Genomic DNA, 22,929 nt, shown 5'->3' with positions numbered 1-22,929 from the left:
AATTTCAATTGTTTTCAGTCAAGTGCATTAGAAACTGCTAGGGTTGCAGTTAAGCCTTCCAGGGAAACAGGCATGTCATAATACTTGCACAGTCAAAGAAGTCAGAAGACTGGGCTCTGCTTTTGCTTTCACATCTATAAAATCATTCCTAACACTCTCAAATTAAGATCTCAGGACCACATTTAGAGGACAGGTTAATGGCATTGTCCTTGCATAATAGCCCGTAAACACTTAATCTTAGAAATATAATTTATTTTTCATAAAGATATTCGGTTAACACCTTATAAAAGATTAAAGGTAGCATATCCAACTCCAGAAATCTGATATTTAGATATGTTCTAAACTATAACAGGGAAGCAAGTCTTTCAAGGAAGATAGCTTTTCAACTCCCCATTATACAAGTCCAACATTGCTGACACAAATTGTTCTCTAGAGGTGGTTATTTCTCGTCATTTGTTTCAAAGGATGCTCACAAGACAAACTCAAGTAGAGCTGTTGGTACACGAATGTTCTAATCCTATTTATAGGCATATTATTGATAAAATAGGTTTCATTGCTCCCAATACACCTAGTTCACTTGCAGGTACAAAGTTAAAAACTGACTTTTAAAGACTCTTTATTTAATAATGATGATCCATCATTATTAAGATATTTGGATTTCTACCAGAATCTTCTACCAGTCTGGTAGATACCACCTATCCTACTGATAGGATAACTGTCATTCTGGTACACAGACTCTGTTTTTGATGTTTTTGTCTCCTTAGCACTCTCTGTTAAACACTTCGGTTTTCCTCTCCAGATCTCTCAGATTGCTTGCATTATCAAATCAACACTTAGAGAAGCTATAAAGCATCTGAATAATTTCCAGTATGATTCTGTGATAAGTATGCTGTCCGCCACATATAGATTGTATCTCAGGTTTTACCCAAATGCCCATTGTCATCTATTCATGCATAGCTGAGCTCCACTACCATCTCCTGTGCAACACTTAAAGCAAAATTTCCAGATCCCTTTCAGTTACTTTGTTAAAACATTTGGCACAGTATGTCTAAGAATAATGTTTAACTTTCATGTTTTCCTAGTAGTTAGCTTAATAGGTTATCTGTAGATCAAAAGATCTGAAAACATGAAGATTGAAATTGAATAATAAATATCAATCTGCCTGAATTAGAACCAGAGTTTTAGGAGGCAAGTTTCACATTCACGTTTCAGTTTGCAGTACTGTTTGAAGTCTTTAATCCAAGAAAACAATATGAAGGGCGGACTCCTGGTTAAAGCTGGGCTGAAAACTCTTTTGTTTAATATTTCTTAGCTCTTATTCTGATTGTAGGATAATCTTCCAAGGAAGCATTTGAAAGGCTCTTACAGACCTTCTTCCAAAAAGTGTATTCCAAAATTCCCTTGAGAAAATATTCAGATTAACAATGAACATAACTTACATACATGGTGACTTTATACTGTATATCAATTGATGATGACTCTTCAGATCACCTTTAACATCTCAGATCTCATCAGAATAATAAAAAAAAAATAACATTCTCTTGGTTCAGCAGTCACTAGAGGTAAAAGAAATCACTGAGGCCAATGCTAAGCATGTCCCAGTGAATACTGGAATTCCTCTGACAGTCACAGCTCCTGATGAAATCATGTGGTGTCTTGAGGTTTGCCCATGGCTGGTTCACATACAGCAAAGGGGACGTTATTGAAACTGTGAGAAGTTTGGATGATTATGGAAAGTAATTGGTTAAAACCCAGTCTCCCTCAGTGCCTGTGATTAATCTAACATCAATAAGGAACAGATCACACAAATTCATGCAGTCCTTCAGATCTTGGATTACAATTTACCAAGGCTTCAAAAATTAGGCAACTTATGAAAGTGTTCTTAGGAAAGTCAGAATGAGAACCATAGCTTGTGAAGCAGCTGGAGGATTTCACAAGGCTTCCCTTTCACCTGGCCTGGTTAAACCCTCTAAACTGACCTATGAGACATTTCCAGATCAAACTGTATCTTCTATACTGATTCAGTCTATATATCCATGTGGGTTTCTAAAATAATGAAAACTGCACGGGAAAAAAATAAACTAATGAATCTTAAGAAAAAAGGAAGCATCCAACCCAACAACACACGCTCTCATCTAAAATTTTGTAGCCTCTTACATAGAATATTTACAATTATTACATAAGAAAAGTTAAAGTATTAGTTCCATTCATTTTCGTGAACCAGCTCTCTCTGAAATAAATTGATTTTATTTCTTTTTCATATCAATGTAAATCTATGTTTATGGTATCATGGTAATTCTTGTTGGATTTATGGCCAAGATCATTTTACTCTGCAAGAACCCACTTCTGTGTAGTAGTCATTTTGAACCAAACACCATATTAGTTTAAAGAATTAGTTTAAAGAAATTCTTCTGATCATAAAATATATACAGCCATCATATTACTTTTCAGAAGGATTTTTTTAAGTGGAATTAAGGGGACTTAATTCCTTTTTAATTTTTAGGTCTGACCAAGAGGTTAATAGTTATAAATTGTCTAAATGAATTTATCGTTTATCATCTTATCAATAAGTTTAAGATTTAAATTTATATTTTCTTGTTCTTCTTGTCAGAATGCATTTACTTCAAAGAGAAGGATTTTTGCAGCTGCTTCACAATATTTCTTTTATATCACATTAATCTCAAAACTAGAATCACTGAGGCAGTGGAATCCACTAATTCCTGGTATAGATACACTCAAGAAATAAACTTATATCATTTTAATAGTGCAAAGCCTGTGCAGAAATCTCAAGTTTCACTTCATTTTATTTAGTCAAGACCAATAATCTCATAATCCTTAGGAGACTCTGCAAGCACAAACAGAAGCAACCAGCTGTGAAGGAGCTGTGCTGAAGTAGCAGTGAGGAAACCTGTCACTGAAATACCATAATGCTTTCTCCAAAGCCTCCAGGCAATTTCTCCCCTTTCAGTCAACCACTTAGTTTTGAAATGCTTGCTTTGTGCTAAAACTGCCATATCATTAAATCAATCTCTTTTTTGGTCTCAACTATTCCAGTTATTAAAAGATATAATCAACATCTTTGATGGATTAAGTAATGATCCAATAAAACTCCACTCAGCCAAAAGATAGATTTTAACCATGTAGCTCCTACATTGAAGAGTTCCTTTATGAGAAAAAAGAATGCAAAAAATATCAATTGGTTCTAATTAGTATATACCTGTTGCAAAAGGCAGTGAGATAATCTCTTTAATTAACAGATGGTGAATATTTAAGATTTAAATCCTTCAAAATACAGACTAAGGTAGGTATCACTGTAATCAGAAGCACATGATGACATGATGATGGGGAAAATCATATCCCTAAACTTAATTAAGTATAGACATAACAAAGAAACATTTATAAAAATACTTTTTTTTTTTTGCTTGAGGCACTAAAATTACAATAGCGATTACAATATGCCCCTAGCAAATATCTGCTAGTTAAAGTGGATATTGCAAACTGTACCAAATTCTTGCCTTCTTGTCTAAAGAACAAGCCGCCTATTGGACTGCAAACGGGTCTTTAATAAATGAGAGTTTCCTCAAAGGAATGAAACATATTGACTCCTTTTCTAAAGGGATAAACCACTCTGTATGTTTAATTAGCATTCTGAAAGTTGAGAAACTGAAAAAAATTAATTAAACTGAAGCAGAGTGTAAAGCAAATGTGATTAAAACTACAAAAATATCTTTTCATGATACCAAAGGAGGTTTAAATTTCATACAAGCATAGTTCTTTCCCTTAATTTTCCTTAATAACTTTTCATCTTTATATCTCTTGTTAGCTTTAATTTGAAGAAAACCAAAGTTCTATTATAGAAAAAAAATTTAAAGCATGTACATTGACTAATATTAGCTATATAATGTGACTTAATCATTCTTTTCAAATCCATAGGCTATCTTGGATGTTCACTGCTGCATATCTAAGGTATTTAAACCAGTATTCCATACTATGTCAAGGCAAGGAGCATGGAAAATCAACTGCATCCCTGCCTTTCAAGATTTGGAACGGGCATGAGCCCTTCATTATTCCTCAAGGAGGGACAAGAAGTCAATACACGGACCTTGGCTGCCAGAAGAAACTGTTCATTTCTCCCCCACAGAGAGCTGAAGGATGAACAGAACAAGAAATCCGCTACTGAAAACCATAAAATGCTCAGAAGTCTGACCTTCTGCTCCTGCAGCTGGCTGCATCAACCAGCCCAGACATATCCCAAGTAAAGAAAGTCCTCACCACTGGTCGATATGCAGAACACTGAATATTGCTATTCCAGCTGATCAGGATAAATACACCAAATTGAAAATTGAAATAAAGGAAAAAAAAAAGTTCTTGTTCATAATACTAAAGCATATCTTTTGCTTATTTAGATCATTCCTTGTCTTCATGTTTTCAAAATGTCCTTCTATCTTTGACTTTTCCTTCCTGCTAGATCTTTTAAAGAATTTTAAATATGACTTCCATATGTGGCTATTATCTTTTCTACTGATTTTTAATACGGGGTTCAAGCACTTGTCTGCAAATTCCATTATGGGATTAAGTCATTGACTTACCATAGTAAAATTTGCACCCTTCCTACTTTCACCTCTGCTCTTATGCATTTTTAAGTGTTACAATCCTGCTAATGTCATCAGATGGTGAACTAATAGAGGCTTACATCTCTTAGTGTTAGTTGTCTAAAAATTAGATGTGAAGTCTAAACAGATACAGAGGGATCCTCCACCTCTGTACATTTAATAACAACAGGAAGCCACTTGGAGGTGGAAATTCATCTCATCTTTCACATAAATTAGCTTTGGGAGCATTTCTTTTTTCCCACAGGCCATAGAGAAAATCTGACCTAAATGGACACTTAAAGTTAGGTGTGATGATTATGAGCCTTAGTCAAATATATTTCAAAGTAGGCCTTTTTCCCTCTATGTGTTTTATAATTGCTTTTGACAAGCTTTATTTTCTAGATTATTTTCTTATTGTGCTATTGGCAAATTTTTACTATTATCATTGAATAACATTTTAAAAAATAATGCATTTATTATGGGAATTTATCTTCTCCAACATACAGACAATGTCACTTTGTGAATAAGCTTTCTTTTTTCACATTTTCCTGTTTATATGAAATGCACAGAGCACAGTTTTCTGATAACAGCATTACTGCAGATGGTGTAAATCTGCAAAAAATTCATCTACAGTATTTAAAGAACAACAGTTACGATTTATTATCACAAGTGCATTTAAGTCTTGTCTATTACTAAAACAGATCCTGACACGTCTGCGATTTGACTGAGAACATTATCTCACAAATTGGTCACTAATTGCTGTTGAAAATCAATTCACTGAAATAATGGCTTGGAACTATTGCTGAATGATTTGTCATGAAGGATATATATGAGTGAAGATAAAATGCTTTAATTTCAGTTGCAATTTATAAGTTATGTCTGGGCTGCCAATCACATCTAATAGTCAGGGCACCTCTTCCAGTGGTCGGAAATCCTGTCAGCATTTTCACAAGTGGGAAGTAATTGAATTAACTGCAAAATGCTTACATTATCCCTTTTCATGTGCACTGGAAAGAAAAAAGAAATTACATGTCGTAGAAAGACTGAAATGTTTTAAGACAGAAGCAATTAGGGGGCACAACAGCAGGCTGACCCGTTTTCTATTCTAGATTGCATGGATCTCTCTCCTACATTATATAAAGAAGCTAAAACGATAGGCATTAACTTGCAAAAGCAAAAAAGAACAAACAGCAGGGACTTAAACCTGTATCTCAGGGAAGTTAAAAGGCTCTCTAATTGACAAGAAAAAGATTAAGATTTGCTACTCAACACACAATGTATACAATGTGTACATATATATATATATATATATATATATATATATACACATTATCATAATATTCAATATAATAAATACTATAACCCAATATTCAGTAAAACATTAGCAGGATCATTGGCAGTAGTGTTAGCCATAATGAGATAAAAAAATCAGAACAAATGCTAAATTTCCATAGGGACATTCAGCTGTTTTCTCAGCATGATAAAGAGGGTACTTTTATCTTTTCAGTCCCTTAATAAAGGCACACAAGAATAAATAATATTAATTTCAATTACCATAGCAAAACCATAAATAGGCCCATCCCACTGTATCTATATTTCACTCTTCTTCATGACACTTGATTATATAGCACAATATATTAAAAATAAATTACCTAAAATACTTTTTTTGTGTCTTCACCTAACATAAGTAAAAGATTTGTTTCTAAGTTTATCGGATGAAAATATTTTCTTATTGAAATCAATAGGACTTGGATCCTATTAGGATTCACTTGACCACAATTTCACCTGCAATTTAAGGCCAAAAATGTTTTCTATGACTATTTATTTTGACCTCTTTCATTACACAGGGTGTAAAATTTAATGAAGTAATTTCTGCATCAAGCCTAATAACTTCCTGATGAGCTTAAGTACATGATTTAGAGAAACACTCAGCTATTGCTGCTTCATCACTTTGTTTAGAAAATTCTCCCAACAATTAATTATTCTCATTATTTAAAAAAAAAAGTCTACATAATTTCCTATCCAAATCTGTCTTATTATGCCTTTGTCTGTTACACTGTCTGTGTTTTATAAAGATAAATTACTCTGTGATGGCTGTTTTGGAAGGATTTCATACAAACTCAAGAGAAACAGTACTGCTTTTTTTTTTTTTTTTTACTTTAACTTTACGTGGCCATTCAGGCATGGTGATGGGCAAGCTGCCATTAGATATTTTCCTAATTAACACAATCTAGTCTCAGTTGAAGACATAAATGTTCTCTGAAGCAAAGATGACAAAAGCAGGCTAAAAGAGCAAATTACACAAGTGAGCCAAATTGATTCTTAAGGCAGAAGACAAGTTGTGTATGTCAAATAAAGTGAGAGGCAGACAAGCCAGAATGGCTTGTTTCAAATGAAGAAAGAAAAAGAGAACTATACCTTTTCAAGGAAAAAAAGCACCATAAAACAGTGCATGGACCAAACAAACTCAACACAGGTACATCTTAAAATATAAAGGATAGACTAAACAGCAGAATCATCACTATGATTCACACAGATTAATAATTTCCAAAGGGGGAATCTGTATTTAATATTTATAGACATTGTTTAAGTCCCTTAAGAGATGGTAGTAGTCATAAACATGTTTCTCATTCAAGTTGCCAAGTACGTTAAAGAGTTTACAAACTGGAGAGCAAGGGATTGGATCACCTTCAGCTCAAGGCTAGCATATAAAAAGCATGTTTTCATGGAGAAAGAGGGGAAAGAGAACAGATGCTGAGAACAATGAAGAGGGAAGTTACCGTGTGTTTTGCTGAAGACAAGGACTAGTGTTGCTTGACAACACAATTGTGACATGACCTAAGTTTGCTCCGCACAGTCTAAAGAGATCTGATATTTCTGATTATAATCTCTTTTTCATCAGAAACTGGGGATTTAACTTCCTTGCACAGTCTTCAGGACAATTTGTCCTTGTCACCTGTTCTTATTTTTCTAAAAAATAAACTCCTTATAAAGCTGTTTCAGACAGGAGAGATGTGAAGGATTTGTTTACAAGCTCATAATCAGCAGCATATGAACTCTACAGCGAGGATAAAGTTACACATGCTAACCTCTTGCCTTACTCATGAAGATCTGAAGTTTGGCCTGTGATATAAAGTCTCAACATGAATGACCTTGTGAGCCATAATTAAAATTCCTTGAAACAAAGGTTTTTCAAAAGTTTTAATAGTTTGCAGTCCTGGCATGTGTAGCCCGGGCTACTGAGGCACTGACTTAGGTGAACTGACTATAGCTGGAATCTCACTACAGCAAAATGTGGGGATGAGATACAAAGTTTTTAATGGAATAACTGATGCTTTTCACCATTAGTGTCAGTGTGGGTTGGCTTTTTTGTTGCATCCAAAGAAAGGAAAAAAAAAAAAAAGTGTAATTACAGTTTCCTTTTACTCCTTGAAGCCTAATAAAAATTAATCTTTACACAAATATAAATGAAAAACGTTAACTTGGTGATTCTGTCCTAGTAAATCATCATACAGAAGACTTTCAGAAACTGTATCTAAATAAAGGGGACTACATCAGATCTGATTTCAGGAAGGGTGGAAAACCCTCTCTTTTGGAAACATTTTCATGTGTATTAATACCACAAACAGAAGCTTCTTTCTACTTTCTTAAGGAAGCTGAATGTTACACTTGAAGCATACTACACAGAATTTAGTCTATGAATGCATGTATTATCCTTTCCATGTCTCCAAGAAAGGAATTTTTTTCCCTTGGAGGAGTATGGGCAGTCAAAGCAAAGCTGGCTGAAACCTCAGTGCTGGGGAACAGAACCGTGTTTTAATGGAAAACTTCCTTATAGAAATGTCAATTTCTTGCTATGAACATCTGATATACAGGAAACATACATACTTTAAATAATGTCCATAAAGAAATAACTGACATTGAACTTCTGTTCTTTGTGTGAATATTATTTTCACCACATTAGTTTCTTGTTTTTTAGTTAAGTACAAACATGTGACTGATAAAAAAGGGTAACTAAATACAGAATAGCTATTGTGCACTAACTAGTGAATTAAAATCTCTGTACAATTTGTGCAAGGGATTTTACCTTAGCAAATGGTACAGTCCTAACCTACAGTACAGGAACAACTACTGAAAGGGTTTTATGAGACATGTAAAGAAGAACGAAACTTTATAAACCCAAAGTGTGATGTGTGTATGCATATATACATGTGTATAGAGACACATCAAAGAAATGTGTGTCTATATACACACATTACACCATTTAACATATAAACACATTTGTACACTGCTTGCCTCATTTTAATAGTTATTTTCATCTTACTGTATCAGAAGAATATATGATCACTGGAAGATGAGGCTACCAATTAGTTCACCTTTTTCGAATGCCAAGCTGTTCTTACAAATATGCATCTGGAGCCCAGAGCCACACTGGTGCAGGCAAAGTTCTCATTGAATTTCAAGAGCACAAACTTATTACCTGATGCTGAATTGTATCACTTCAGGAATACACTTTCCTACTCCTTTACTAAAAACCACTACCGAATCTTTAGGGATCTTCTCGCGAACCACTGAAGTTTTAATGCTTCATCCAGTAGTTCTTAGTCTGCTGGCTGTCCAGAGTGTGATTACAGTGAGGGAGAGCAGAGCTAAACCACTTTTTCTATTGATGTAATGCAGCAGACCAGGTGCACAAAAAGAATAAGCTGGTTTTCATATTATCAGAAAAAAGCGCTTGAATGGAAAGGCACAAACTCTTACACATTTTGCTTCTTTCACCAAGGCAATTATTGAGTAAAGCAAATAAAAAAATTGCCACTGGTCTTTTGTAGGTGTATACTCTGATTTGTAAGGACATTCTAATTCAGAACACAAATTTAGCATAATTGCCATCCTAAGGAAGAATGGATTAATATTGAGCTGTAGGGATTTATCATGGATTACTGTGGGACTAAAAAGTATTTCCTCTGGAGATACATTTGCAGAAATGTTAACATTTTAGCTTTATTAGAACATTAGAACATGAACGCATTTCAAGAGGCCCTGACATACAGGGACACGTAAAGTTCTTCACTGGAGAAGAGTAAAGCTGTAGAAAGAAGTTTTTCTGCTCCTTGGACACACCCAGCTGCACTGCCACTAAGTGGGTGTTAAGAGTTTCACCTGACAGGTATCCAAGAGCGAAGCTGTAAAATCTGCAAGCCTCCTAGAGTAAGGAAATACATCTTTGTATTTCTATTGAAATTTGTACAGTTTCTGTTGTATTTATCACTGTGAGATTCATGACAAATGCAATGGAAGGGATGAAGCAGAATCATGATCTCAGATTTTCTAATGACCTCATCAGAGTTACTTTACATGCCCTCAATTCAAGCTGAAAGCACACGAAAATACAAACATCATTAAGAAGATGCTCTTTTCAAAACCAGACACGTAAACTCCAAACCTCAGCACTCACTTTGCTGCTGAAATAGATTATTCCTTTATTTTAACTCCAAGTAGGAGGCTGCATGTAATTCTGGGGTAACCCAGGGAAACACTCGGAGTCACAGACAACCATCCCTCTGAGTCATAATTCCTCCCTTGCTTCCTCCTTTCACCCTCAGTCTTTCCATTCGCTTGTGGTCTTTTCCAGAAATAAATTCCTGTGCCACCTCCATGCCAGCTCAGCTGCATTGGCCAGCAAGTGGAAGAACTGAGCCAAAGGCAATGTTAATTCCCTGTGTCCTGGGGTGTTACCCAGAGCTCCAGGCAGCCCTGCCAGTCTGGGAGGCTCACAAAGGATTACAAAGCAGTTGTGGGTTGTTCTGTGTTTACCTTCATGTGGGCATTTCACTCTTATTCTTAACCTAACCATTCTCATTAAGATCAGAGATCCAGAGTCTAGATGAAACCCTACACTGCACATGGGTTTCAGTGATTCAAGAAGTAGAAACATTACTGATATATAAATAAACAAGTACAACTAGCTACTGGCAGCAAGTCCCCTAGGGACTGATATTGGCTAACAGGCTTCCAGACGGAAGAAAAATTTAGGGCCCAGGGATTGTCTGATTTAATACATTTATCTGTTGTGTTTTCTCATTTGTCATCAAAAGCAGACTTTCTTTTACAGAGCAGGCCTGCAAAAGCTGCAAACCTTCAAATCAATTAAAATTAAACTTCTAAATCACCAAATCTGCAGCAGTTACAGAGAAGTAGTATCTGTCTCTCCCAGACTCATATTTTCACTGCAAATGCTGATTTTTAAGGCTCTGAGAATAACCTATTAGAACCACTAATAATACATTAACTTTCTCACGTACTTTTAAATTACTTGGCTCTTGTTCAGAGTTAAAAATAGAAATTGATGTGAGAAGCAAGGCAGGGTTGCAGCAGTCTCAAAGAAAGCTAAATTCAGTGCTACAGTGCAGATGATACATTAAGTTTTTTATCAATAAAAATAAAATGTGTAATAAAATTCTGCAATTAAGATAACATTTAAAGCAATAATTAGAAGTTCTGTTTGAAACACTCAAAATTAGTATGCTGACAACTGCCTAAATATACAGAGGATTTTGGGATGTCCAGAATTTCTTTAGCCACACTGCTGTAGCTTTCAGGTTACCATGTGCTATCCTTACTCTCACCTGTATCCTCTCCTTAATGACGTAAATGTTTTTATAAAAGTGATAGCTGCAGTGGGAGGACAGACAAGGGATCTGAACACTGTATTAAAATTTTCCACTGAAGATGAAGGATAAAAAGTTGTATTGCCAGCAGAAGAGAAGTTGAGTTCAGACCTCTTACCTCTCAAAGAAAAAAATGTTCTACATATTAAGTTAGGTAGGAATGAAGTTACATCAAGAGACAAAAATCAATACCCCATCTCCTGTTTCAAAAGCTGATGATTACCTTGAAAAAGTAAAAACGTTTGTAGTTCTGTCTTGTAGATATCTGAAACTCTCTGTTACATGAGAAATGCCACTATAGCGTTGCCTTTCCCCTTCTGACTGGAACAGTGCAGCTCCTCAGTTTGTCACTGATTTCAAAGACTGTACTTTGCAGTATGTTGTCAGTTCTCCCTCTGCTGAAACACAGAACATTCACATGTAGGGGACACTGAAGGGAGATACAGGCCCTTAGTGCTCATTACAGAGGACAGTAGTATCAGAAAGGAATGGAGTACCTGAATTTTTATTGAATCAGCTAATATCTTGAGATGTCTTGTTCCTCTTTCCGGTCCATTCTCATATCTCACCTTGGGGACACAGCAGCAGACATGGTTTTTTCCAGTTTTATTCAATTCAGATTGTGACCAAGATACAGGATTTGACTTCCCTGTTTTTCTGATATTATCTCATACTTGCCTAAAAACCACCTAAAATCAAGGTCCGAATTGTTGCTGACCCTAATGAGACCCCTGCTCATCAAAGAAAGGATAGATTGGACAGAAGAAAATTCACCCTAACAGTTATTTAATGATACTGCTCCTCACTGTGTTATAATTTCAGTTTATTTCTTTATAGCCAGTTACTTGCCAAGATTATGCCCACTGTGATAAATTTTTTTCACATTTCATCTCTCCTCAAGAGCAAATTGTTCCTGATTATTATGCAAAGTTGATGGAGAAGTAAAGTAAATAAACAAACACAAAAAAAATCAACAAATGGAATATAAGCCTACCAAATATTTTCTGTGTCCAATTTTATGTAAAATTCTTAACAGAATAATTTGCAAAGAAACTAGGATGCATTTTGGAGTTCTTTTTTAATAATTTTTTTTCACCTAAAAATAAAATTAAATATGAAGGCCATCAAAGAAATGAGAGTTATAGATCTTGAAACTGGGCTGAGACACCATGAAATGTCTCTCTTCAATATTTTTAACATGTTTCTTAAAGATTCCTTCCTTGGCAAAGCCTGTATATTTTTCAAACTGGAAATAACTCTGTCACAATGAATGTAAATGTTCTGCTAGAAAATATTTATGTAATAAGAAACATACCAGCTTAACTCATTGTGTCTGAAAGTTACTGGAGCTTGGGGAGATCCATGGAGTTGAGGCAGTATGGGGGAAAAACTTCATGGTCTCCAAAGTTGTTTAGCTAGAGGGGAAAGGGACTGAGATAGAAGATTCTCAAGCTCTTATCACTTGTCTGTATAAGTTAGAGGTTCATAATGTTTGAGATATGGCACCAGCATGGGTAGTTTAAACTGACTGACTTTTCACAGGCACTATCATGCTGTTGCTTGACCTCCGCCTTGAAGAGGGCACTAAAAATTATATAAATAATTTTAGCAGACACATGTTGGATTTCCAAATGAGTAAACCAGGCAGATGGCTTATTTAATGAGAACCATATCTTTAAAGAGCACTGTTCATCTTCTGCAGTGCTCTGAGATCTCCAAGGGAAAAGCAAAGTCTTAATACAAATAATTGATACAGGAATTAATAGTTACAATAGCAAAGTATAATTTAAATCAATTTAATCTCCAGTGTCACTCAAATAATGACCACAGTATAGTGCTATGAAATATTGGATTTTACTTCTGACCATAAGCACTCCTGTCATTTTGACAGCATCAAATTTTCAAATTTTTCTCATGCTTGAATAAGGCCACTTATTTATAATTTTACACTTTCATTTTATATATTCACTTTTCATATGAATCATATTTCCATTCAAGCTAGATTTTAACCCCAGTAAATAGTCCTTTAAAAAATCTTTTTTGCTCTCATATTGCTATTTTAATAGGTTGTTTCTTTCAGATACAAAGAATAGAACTTGAGATATTTTTATTAGTAGACAAGCCTTATTCCATTTTTTATTTTCCATGTTCCTAACTGTTATTTCTGTCAAACAGAAAGAGTTACTTTCAGATCTGATTATGAAGGTAAAGAAAGAACATGATATTATGCAAAAAATGAATGACTCAAAAGTCAATGTGGGTGATGTCAAATGGCTGTCTCCAAGAAATTTCAGACACCCATAGATGAAATTATGTTTGGCCTTCTGTGCTGTGTAATTACAAAACTAACTCAGAAACTAGATTTTGAACCCTATTTTACCTCTATAAAATCATATTACATAGCACTCGTGTCTGTGCAGTAGTATGTGCTTCAGACAACTCAACTGTTTTGCAGAATTATTAAACCAATAAAAGTAAGGAATTTGACCTTTGCATATAAAAACTCAATTAAATTCTCAGAAGAATAACATTATAAAGTTAGGTTTCCCTAGATTACAAGATCAGAAAAACTAGAGACATCTCATTAAATCCTATGGATGATGCCAGAATAGTAGTAAATTTCTCTAATGCTTATTTTTCCAGTAAGAAGGGGCAGTATAAGGATATGCAACCAAAATTGAGTTTATTACTACTGATATTTTCAGACAAAAGGCGAACTGTGCTCCCTGGAAACAGAAGAATCTTCCTACAGATTTACACAAATATCACACTAATCTCACTCATACTCATAATAGATAAAGGCAATAATATCTTCAAAAATATTAATAACTAAAGACATATAGATATGCCAGACCATTGTAATTAAAATAATATTGGAAAAGCATTGTGTTGTGCTTGAAATTGGTATGTTTATTATTATTTGATACAAAATATACATATAATTTAATGAATAAAGCACTTTAGGGAGAATGATAAATAGAAGCTGTGCTGGAATATATTGCCAGATATAAGAATAGTAATGTTTATGGCTGCTTTTTAGTAGTTCATACTTTTTTACAATAATGTTTTTATACTTTTCTCAAAAGAAGATAATTAAATATGTTGTTAAACAGCTCCCATGTAGCACGAAATTAGAATTATATTTCATTAAAAATTACACAACTTTATTTGAATATTTAAGAAATATCACCTGAAAATCACCTTTTCTCATTCTCAAACACAAGTGTCTGTTGAAGTGCTGGATTATGTGTCATTTGAGAGGTACATGGGTACTTTCAGAGGTAACTCGTTAGGAGAATTCAATAGTTAATAATAGGATTTTCAAAGGGTTTAAAGGGGGGTTATTTAAGGACTTGGTCACTGAAAACACACAACCTTCATTGAAAATGTCAGCTAACGTGAACATTTCAGTGATAAAGTCACACATAGACAGTCACTCATTTATGGTTATATTGTATTTAGTTATCATTTACTTGACCCACACACTAATCTGAGCATTCAAACAGAAACTTCTTAAAAATGCAAGTCACCAGCAGAAGAAGGTTAGTGTTGAACTAAAACTAAAATGGCAGAGTTAAAGAGAAGTTTATGTTATTTTCAGGTTATATTTGGCTAAAAAGAAACAAGTTCCTTCAGTTGCTGTGTGAAAAGTGTATTTATTAGTTTTCATTTAAGTAAAAAATTTCCACAAAGAATTACACTTCTCAGGTGCTTCCATAAAAAAATGCTTTCCATAAATAATTGCAAAATCAATTTGCATTAATATTTTCTATTTATGAAGCTTTAGATCAGTAGGGATGACCCATCTAACAGAGTTATCAGTGGATTATAAATGCAATATAAATGGATTGAGTGGAATTACTAGTTAAAATTCTGTGATATTCCAGACATGGGATCTTAAACACTGCATTTGCAATTAAGCCTCTGTTTATGTAAGACTATAATTTAGAAAAATAATTGGGAATGGTGCTAAAAATGTTAAAGCATAATGGGATGGATCACAGAAAGTTCTTCAGTTCTTACATCAAAAATCAAGTCACACTGATGCATCACACTGATGAAAACGGAACATCTGCATTGTTCCTACATATAACCAAATTATTAAAATGATAGTTGTTTTTCTGAATCTAAAATTAATTGCTCATTATTAAATATCTCTAAGTGTCTTAATTAGGTATATTTACATATGTTTCTAAAGAAAATACATCCTAGAAATATCTCTCTTTTAAAGAAAGGAATACTGCTCAATCCATGCTTCTCTCTGGTCTCTTTTCTAAAGGTTTTTTGTTTTTAATAAAACCAATGTGCTGTGATTTTTGTTGTCAGTGCGTAATTTTTTCCATTTCCAATGCTTTCTAAAACAGTGAAACCCATTAAAGTCAAAGAAAACATTATTCTATACATAACAGGGTATCCTTTTTAACCAGAATTACTTTCTTTTTCCCTGCGGATGGAAAAAATATGCTGTGGTTAAACAGGATAAAACTTCCTAAATTTTTTTTCTTTCTTTTTAAATTCAGGCATGCAGTAGCAGCTAAAATGATATATTTCATATGTTTGCCTAAAGTCCAATGAAGAAAAAAGTGCATCTGATCAAAACTGAACATAAATGATGAAAGAGTATTGGAGCTGCCTTTATAAATTAGGAGTCTATTGACAGTAAAATTGTATTAAGCTTGTACATGCCTTTGCATTCAAGAGAGCTGGACTGAATTATGCCAAATAAGAAACGTCCCAGAAATTTGAAGGATAGAAGAGAACATTATAAAGATCTACCCTGACCCTGTGTGCAGAGTACAGGCAGCACTATTTCAAAAGTCAGATATATGAAAAGACCCTTTCTTGTACCAGAGATATTCTCATAGGAAATGCTATATTATAGGAGTTGCTAAATAAATATTGGCATTTATACATATATGTCTGTTGAGAAACCTTTATATTTATTTTAAAAATAAATATATAGAATATGCATGTTATAATATTATTTAACCAAATATACATAATGAGACACCAAAGAGAGAATGATGTCCTCATACCAGCCAACAGAAACTAACTATAATCTCTTTGGGCTCTTTATGTGAAGAGCAACAGGAACGTATTGAGTTCTGCCTAGGGGGGGATGAGGAACCAGTTGAGTTTATGGGGAAGAATAAAGGGGCAGGATGACATGGGTGACACTGCTGTGGGTGTTTACTAAAGGCCACCTGAATCAACCACCCTGATATCTGCTCAAAAGACAACACAGCCAGGCACACACAGCCAGGAGGTTCAATGCAGAGCACTGATTTTCAGTAAATGTAGAAAATGAATCATATACAGTTGGATTAATGAGAATTGTTCCCAGTTGGATTAATGAGAAAGACCAAAGACTGAGTGGAAATCACAAGCACAACACTGAACTAGGTAGCCAGGTGTGCTGATTGCTTTAGTTCAAGATAGTTTGGATACCTCAAGCAGATCCCAGCCATTAGGAGAGTGTGTTACTGGTGATACCCCACATACCAGACAGAGCAAAGGCTCTACTGGTTCCTGCAAAACCTCATTTGAACTTATTTAGCTAACTCAGAGCAGCAGTCCTGTATACTTACCACTTCCACTTAATTCTCATCCAGCACTACACATCTGGGCTGACCCAGCACATCTCCACAAGCCTAAGAAAGCTGCAGATAAACTGGACCTGCACTTATGAAAAGCAATGAAATCAGTGTAGATCACTGAAGTTTTGGGTGATACATCAATTTACACTGAGTTGCAATGTAACCTCCAATGGATTTGGAATTTGAATGCAATCTGATTTACACTGAGTAGTAAAGAAACTGAGTCTGAGTACATTAAAACTGTATACTGGGAAACTCCAGTATCTGGCATAAGCAGAGAAAGTATAAGTAGAAACTTATGCACGTGTAGCACATATAACAATGAAAACTTCAATTCCTGGATTATTCAGTATCTCAAAAGGAAAAGCTACTCTTTCATAGAGGAGAAAATTTTGCTGCTGTTGAAATATTTGCTTCATGAATATGTGTGTAGTCATTCCGGAAAAAAAGATGTTTGAAGTATGATGATTGAAATGCCAGGTGTAGACGAGACTCATTTTACATAATAGCATTCATTAAGGAATAAAATGATCATCATTATCATCATCAGTCCAAATTCCTCCTCTTCTGCTGAGAACTTTACATTGATTTATCACACAGAAGTTGTGAAACTCTGTTTGTACCAATATTTAATAAAATTTGCCCCAGACTCTTCAGATTTCTCTCAGAAATGGTACAGAAATGGCCAGGTGTGGATAAAATTTGCTCAGGCATTATTATTTCTCACTTGCCCAAACATCTTTTTACAATCAATCACTTCAAGGTGTACAAGTTGAGACAAGACATACTCTTATTGAAACGATTGCTTCTGCAAACCAGATTTTGCAGTCATCAAAAGAAACTCCAAATATTGATGCTTTCTGCACTGACGATCCTACATTTGGATGGCTGTGCTGGAGACAGCAGGAACTGGAATTACTGTTGTAATAATTCATCTACAAGAAACCGAATAGGTTGAGTAGGAGAAAAGTAAACTGAAAAGCCTTTTTTAACTGTGAACATTATGCTCTCTCTGAATATGTTCAGCTACTGATCACTGCAGGTGAATAATAAGAATTCCTTCTGGTAAAATGTATATGTTACTGAAACATATAGGGTGAAAAAAATATTGTTCCACAAGATGTGGACAGATGTGGTTTTTTGGATCTGTAAGAATGATAAATGAACCGATCCATAGTGAAGTAGAAAACTCTATCCTTTCCCTAATTAATAGTCCAGGAAACTCGCTATACTCCATGGATCTACTCTCCAGTAAGCTGAAGCACCACGGGTTGCTGCTTCTCAATTACATGTAGTGAGTGCAGGATTTTAGTGTCCTGCAGGCTATTCAAAACTGAAGTCTTGAAGACAGAATTGTTGCTTAAGTTACAGAGTGGCCTTCAGCATCTTTTTAAAGTCTGAAATTACTGATGGGAGGAGAAAATAGTTAATGGCCAGGGTGAGCTACAAAAGTTACTCAGCCAAGATATGCTAACCTCCATATTGTAACAGTTCATCTGTTTTTCAGACAGTCCCCCAGGACAAGGGAATCTGACTTTCGAACTTCAAGAGGTATTCAAATGACAATGAAGCCGTTTTTGAACTCTGAGGTTTGGTATTGAAATACTGTATTTACTGTATTTAGCTATATAAGTATTGCCTATAGCATAGTTTTACATCTATTAATATGGTCCTGAAATCAGTAAGCAATTTATAAAGCTACTTAGAAGAACAGAAAAACAGCTATCATGCTTTATAAGTAGAAAAATAACAAATTTCAAAATACAATATACAACAGTAAATATAAGCCAATATATTTAATTAATTACATCAAAAACATTACAAGAGCCAAATAATAAATAACAATGTACTCAGGATCTGTGCAAGATATATATGGACTTTATCTATGAAGATCATTCACATAATGTGAAAAGTGAGAATGGTTTCTACAGCAATATCTTATATCTACATTTATCCTTATTATTTCTTTGAAAAAGAAGAAGTATTAACTTAAAACAAAATATGTATTTTCATTTGAGCAAGTGTATAGCTTTTTCAATACTGTATGCAAAAAGCTCATGCAATCTACTTTGTTGCTGTTCATTGTTATTTTCCATAGGTTGAGCTATGTATTCACAAGGAGAAAAAACGCAGATACATAAACACACTATCTTTTTCATCTACCTTCCATCTGTCTGGGATCAGATTGAAAAATTTCTGCAGCTATTGATACTGTTTTAAATACTACTACTACTAATAATAATAATTAGAACATGGCAAGTTGAACATGGATCAGCAGTGCCCTGGCAGCCAGGAGGACCCAGCCATGTCCTGGGTATCAGGCACAGCTGGCTGAGGGAGGGGATTGTCCTTCTCTGCTCTGCATTAGTGCAGCCTCACCTCGACTCTGTGTGCAGTTTTGGGCCCCACAATGTGAGAATATAAAGCTATTACAGGGAGGGCTATGAAGATGGTGATAGGTCTAGAGGGAAAGCTGCTCAAGGAGTGGTTGGAGTCACTTTTTCAGCCTGGAGGAAACTAAAGGGAGACTTCATGCTGACCTGCAGCTTCCTCACAAGGGAAGTGTAGGGGCACACACCAATCTCTTCTCTGCTTCCCAGTGACAGGACCCAAAGAAATGGCATGGAAATGAGTCAGGGAAGGTTTAGGTTGGATATCAGAAGAAATGTTGTTCCCCCAGAGGATGGTTGGACCTTGAACAGCCTTCCCAGAGAAAAGGTCACATCACCAAACCTGGCAGAGTTCAATAAGTGTTTGGGCAATGGTCTCAGGTGCAGGGTGTGATTCTGGAGGTGTCCGGTGCAGGGCCAGGAGTTGGACTTAATGATCCTTATGGGGCCCTTCCAAATAGGATGTAATCCGATTATATTCAAGTAAAGAGAAACCCACATGTCCTTTACAAATGTGAGGCAGCTTAAAAAAAAGCCATTTTGAAAACTTGTATTACTCATGCCAAGTGGGAACTTGGCATTGAAAGTTGTTATGGGGGTAAATCATAATACAAATTAATGCAATGTAAGTCCTCAATTCAAATCTCTTTTCAATGTGCTTATCTAAGTCAACCTGAGATCACCAACTATTGAGGTGGAAAGGCTGTATTGAATTCCATTCCAGCTGTTCCAAACAGTCAATTTGTCCTAAAATTGATTACCTCAATCTGTATTTGCAAGTACAGAACTAGCAATGTTAGAAATTCAGAGTTCTTGCCCTTATTTAAGATGCAATGAATATACAAAGAAAATAATATCTGAGGGATTTTTTTGTAATTTTGCATCATCCTTAAGAATATAGTTACATTTCCACTTCTGATCCTAGTTATAAATACAGGGATAAAAACAAGGCATGAGGAAAATAGCAGAGATATTTAGATAAACTATCTAAATATTTAATATCCTACAGCACTGCTGTTCTTTGTTTTGGTTTTCGTTTCAACAAAGTCATAATTTTGGAGTGTGGCTTATGTGAATCTTTGCTTACAACTGGTTTTAAAATAAGTCAGTCACTTCCCACATTTTATTCATGGAATCTGGTTGTGATTTTCCCAAAACATAGGTAAGGAAAACAGAGGCTACAACTTCTAATGCCAAAAGATTTGGAAAAACAACAAGTTTTCAGAAACAAGATCTTTTCTGCAGGTAGCTCAGAGGTTACATTTCCATCTCAGATGAAGGCTTGTGATCTCACAGCATGACAATTAGCATTTCAGTTAGATTAAGAGCATCCTGATTAGGAGAACAACCCAACTGTTCCCCTGAGTGAAGATCTGGAAAAACAGGAAGACCACCCATTTCTTCAGTGGATATATGTCTGTAACCACCACATAGGACAGCTTTTAAAAATACAGCATACACAGGTCAAGAGTAGGCAGATTATCAACTTAGATGAAACTTTTAGTTTCTGCTCTCTGACTTTCTACTATGTTGACTTGGACCCTGTAAATAATAAGAACACTGCAGATTCTCACAACAACCTGTGAATAATGTGTCCACCATCATTCTGCTTGTAGCATGTGGGTGATGGCAGTAAGGCAGGCCTGATGAGGCAATATTGTGAAATCATGCCAGAGGAAGTGTGTCACAGCCTTACCCAATTTCAGCACATTAATCTGTACCATCCTGAAGCCAACTCCAGCGATTTTTTAGAGGTGATTGCTCTGGTTTGCAGATTTTTTAGGGGGATGGAGACATGATGGAATTATTTTCTCCTTTTCCTTTCATCCTGCCCCACTGAAATTTTTCAGAGGGTGCTCATAGAATATCCCTTTTCTCTTATAAGTCCAGCAATAGTCTTAAGAGCAAACCACTACAGGAACAGTTCAAATGGACTGAAGAATCATAAACAACCAAAAACTGGGTGTGGGTGCATATAAATCTAGAAAAATTACTTAATCATACTATTTTATGAATTAAAATGGAATATTCTACACAAATATGATTAGTAACCACCAGAGCCTAAAATCAACTTAAGTTCCCAAACAATACAAATTCACCAGCATATTTCTAACATCTCCAAGACAATTAACTGTGAACAGAAAGAAAGAGGTAACATTTGAAAGTATCACACTTCATGCTTCTTCTTTAGTGTTAATGTGGGCTTCTCCTAGGTTCTCATTCACACAAGAAACCTTGAGCTTAGTTTAGGAAAACTGCAATTGAAGTGAAAAGCCCAGTTTGGGCTTTGGTATGTGAACTAGTTTTGCCCTGATTTTGCAGTGAGGATATAGTGAAAGCAAAACTGATTCAGCTTCCAAACCCAAGCTGCCTCAAAATTTGGAAAAGATCACAAGAGATCCAGCCAGCTGAAGCACTAAAACGTCAGAGGATATGTTCACAGAAGTCCTAAACACATGTTCTGATAATATACTGAACTTCCTCATGTGATATATAGCTCAAATCTTGTTCAAGTTTGGCCTTAATGCATACAATAATTAATACAAATGGGATGTATATTTAAGTAGGAAGGTCTTGTCCTTCCTCTTCCCCTTTTTATATAGAATATTTTTCTAGAACTATTTGATCATCATCTTAGAGACAAGTTAAACTTGAAATTACATAGAATACAATGCATTATTCATTAGATATTTCTGAATTCATTATGCACTGATTTTAACAACACAGAACAAATTCCACATATTCTTTTATCATCAGTCATCATTAAAAAATCTTTAACCAAGAGAATCCATGTTTTTAACACAGACAACAAACACAAAAGAATATTCAATTTAGAAATGCTCAGCTTGGGAAAACAAAAACACTCCACTTATTCAGTAGTCATGAATGATGTATTGTTCTGTACAGCTATGTCTCTCTTTCTCCAGATAATCCAAGAATAGAAGAAATTTTCATCTGCTAATAAACTCTGGATAGCCATAACAGTACATCAGAAATATAATCTAGTAGCTCAGCCATGTACATTTTACCCAAGAATTTATTGCAGATTGAGACATTTTTCTTAGATCAAAAGTTGAATCATTTCAACTATGAATTCAGTCATTGGTTGTCCATGTCTCAGAGTTAACACAAAACTTATTGTTACTAAAATTCTTTAGATTTTTTCCAGGCAGTGGAAATCTAAAGGAGCAAATAAAAAAGTAAAGTGTATCTCTGAAAAAGGTTGACAGCTTTGGAAGCCAAAAGTTATACAGTTCTACTGCCACAAACATGTTGTATTCTCAGATTATGTTTTAAATAATAGACAAATTTCCAGAAAATTTGTAGAGGTTTCTCCTTATCTAAATAGGTTAACAGCATTGCAACTGCTGCTGCTCTGGAATACACACCAGTCAGAGTTTTTATGCCTTCTGCAATTGAAGGGCAATTTGATGTCTCTGTTCTCATTGCCATTGTAAATTCTTATTGAAATCCATTGAAAACTAAAAGTAATCTTAAAACAAGTGTATGGTTTAGGAGAACCACCAGGAGTTACTGATATTCCAGACATCAGTACAGGCTACAGAACACAACACAATTTCCAACTTCCTAGAGCAACCTGAGCACCATAAAAAAAGTTGCAAATAAAAAAGTGGCCAAGAAATGCAGTTACAGTCCATTGCCAGTCATTACCTTAGCA

The 22,929-nt window shown here is 35.0% G+C and overlaps 1 protein-coding gene across 1 annotated transcript in view; it reads right to left on the bottom strand.

Annotated features, from left to right (window-relative positions):
• Positions 1–22,929, bottom strand: part of SEMA3E (semaphorin 3E) — a 127,241-nt gene that overhangs the window by 87,169 nt on the left and 17,143 nt on the right. The window lies entirely within an intron of this gene.

The sequence above is a fragment of the Motacilla alba genome, chromosome 1A, assembly GCF_015832195.1.
Source record: "Motacilla alba alba isolate MOTALB_02 chromosome 1A, Motacilla_alba_V1.0_pri, whole genome shotgun sequence".
Lineage (NCBI taxonomy): Eukaryota > Metazoa > Chordata > Aves > Passeriformes > Motacillidae > Motacilla > Motacilla alba.
The sequence above is the reverse complement of the archived record's forward strand: the minus strand, read 5'-3'. Positions and strand labels throughout refer to the sequence as shown.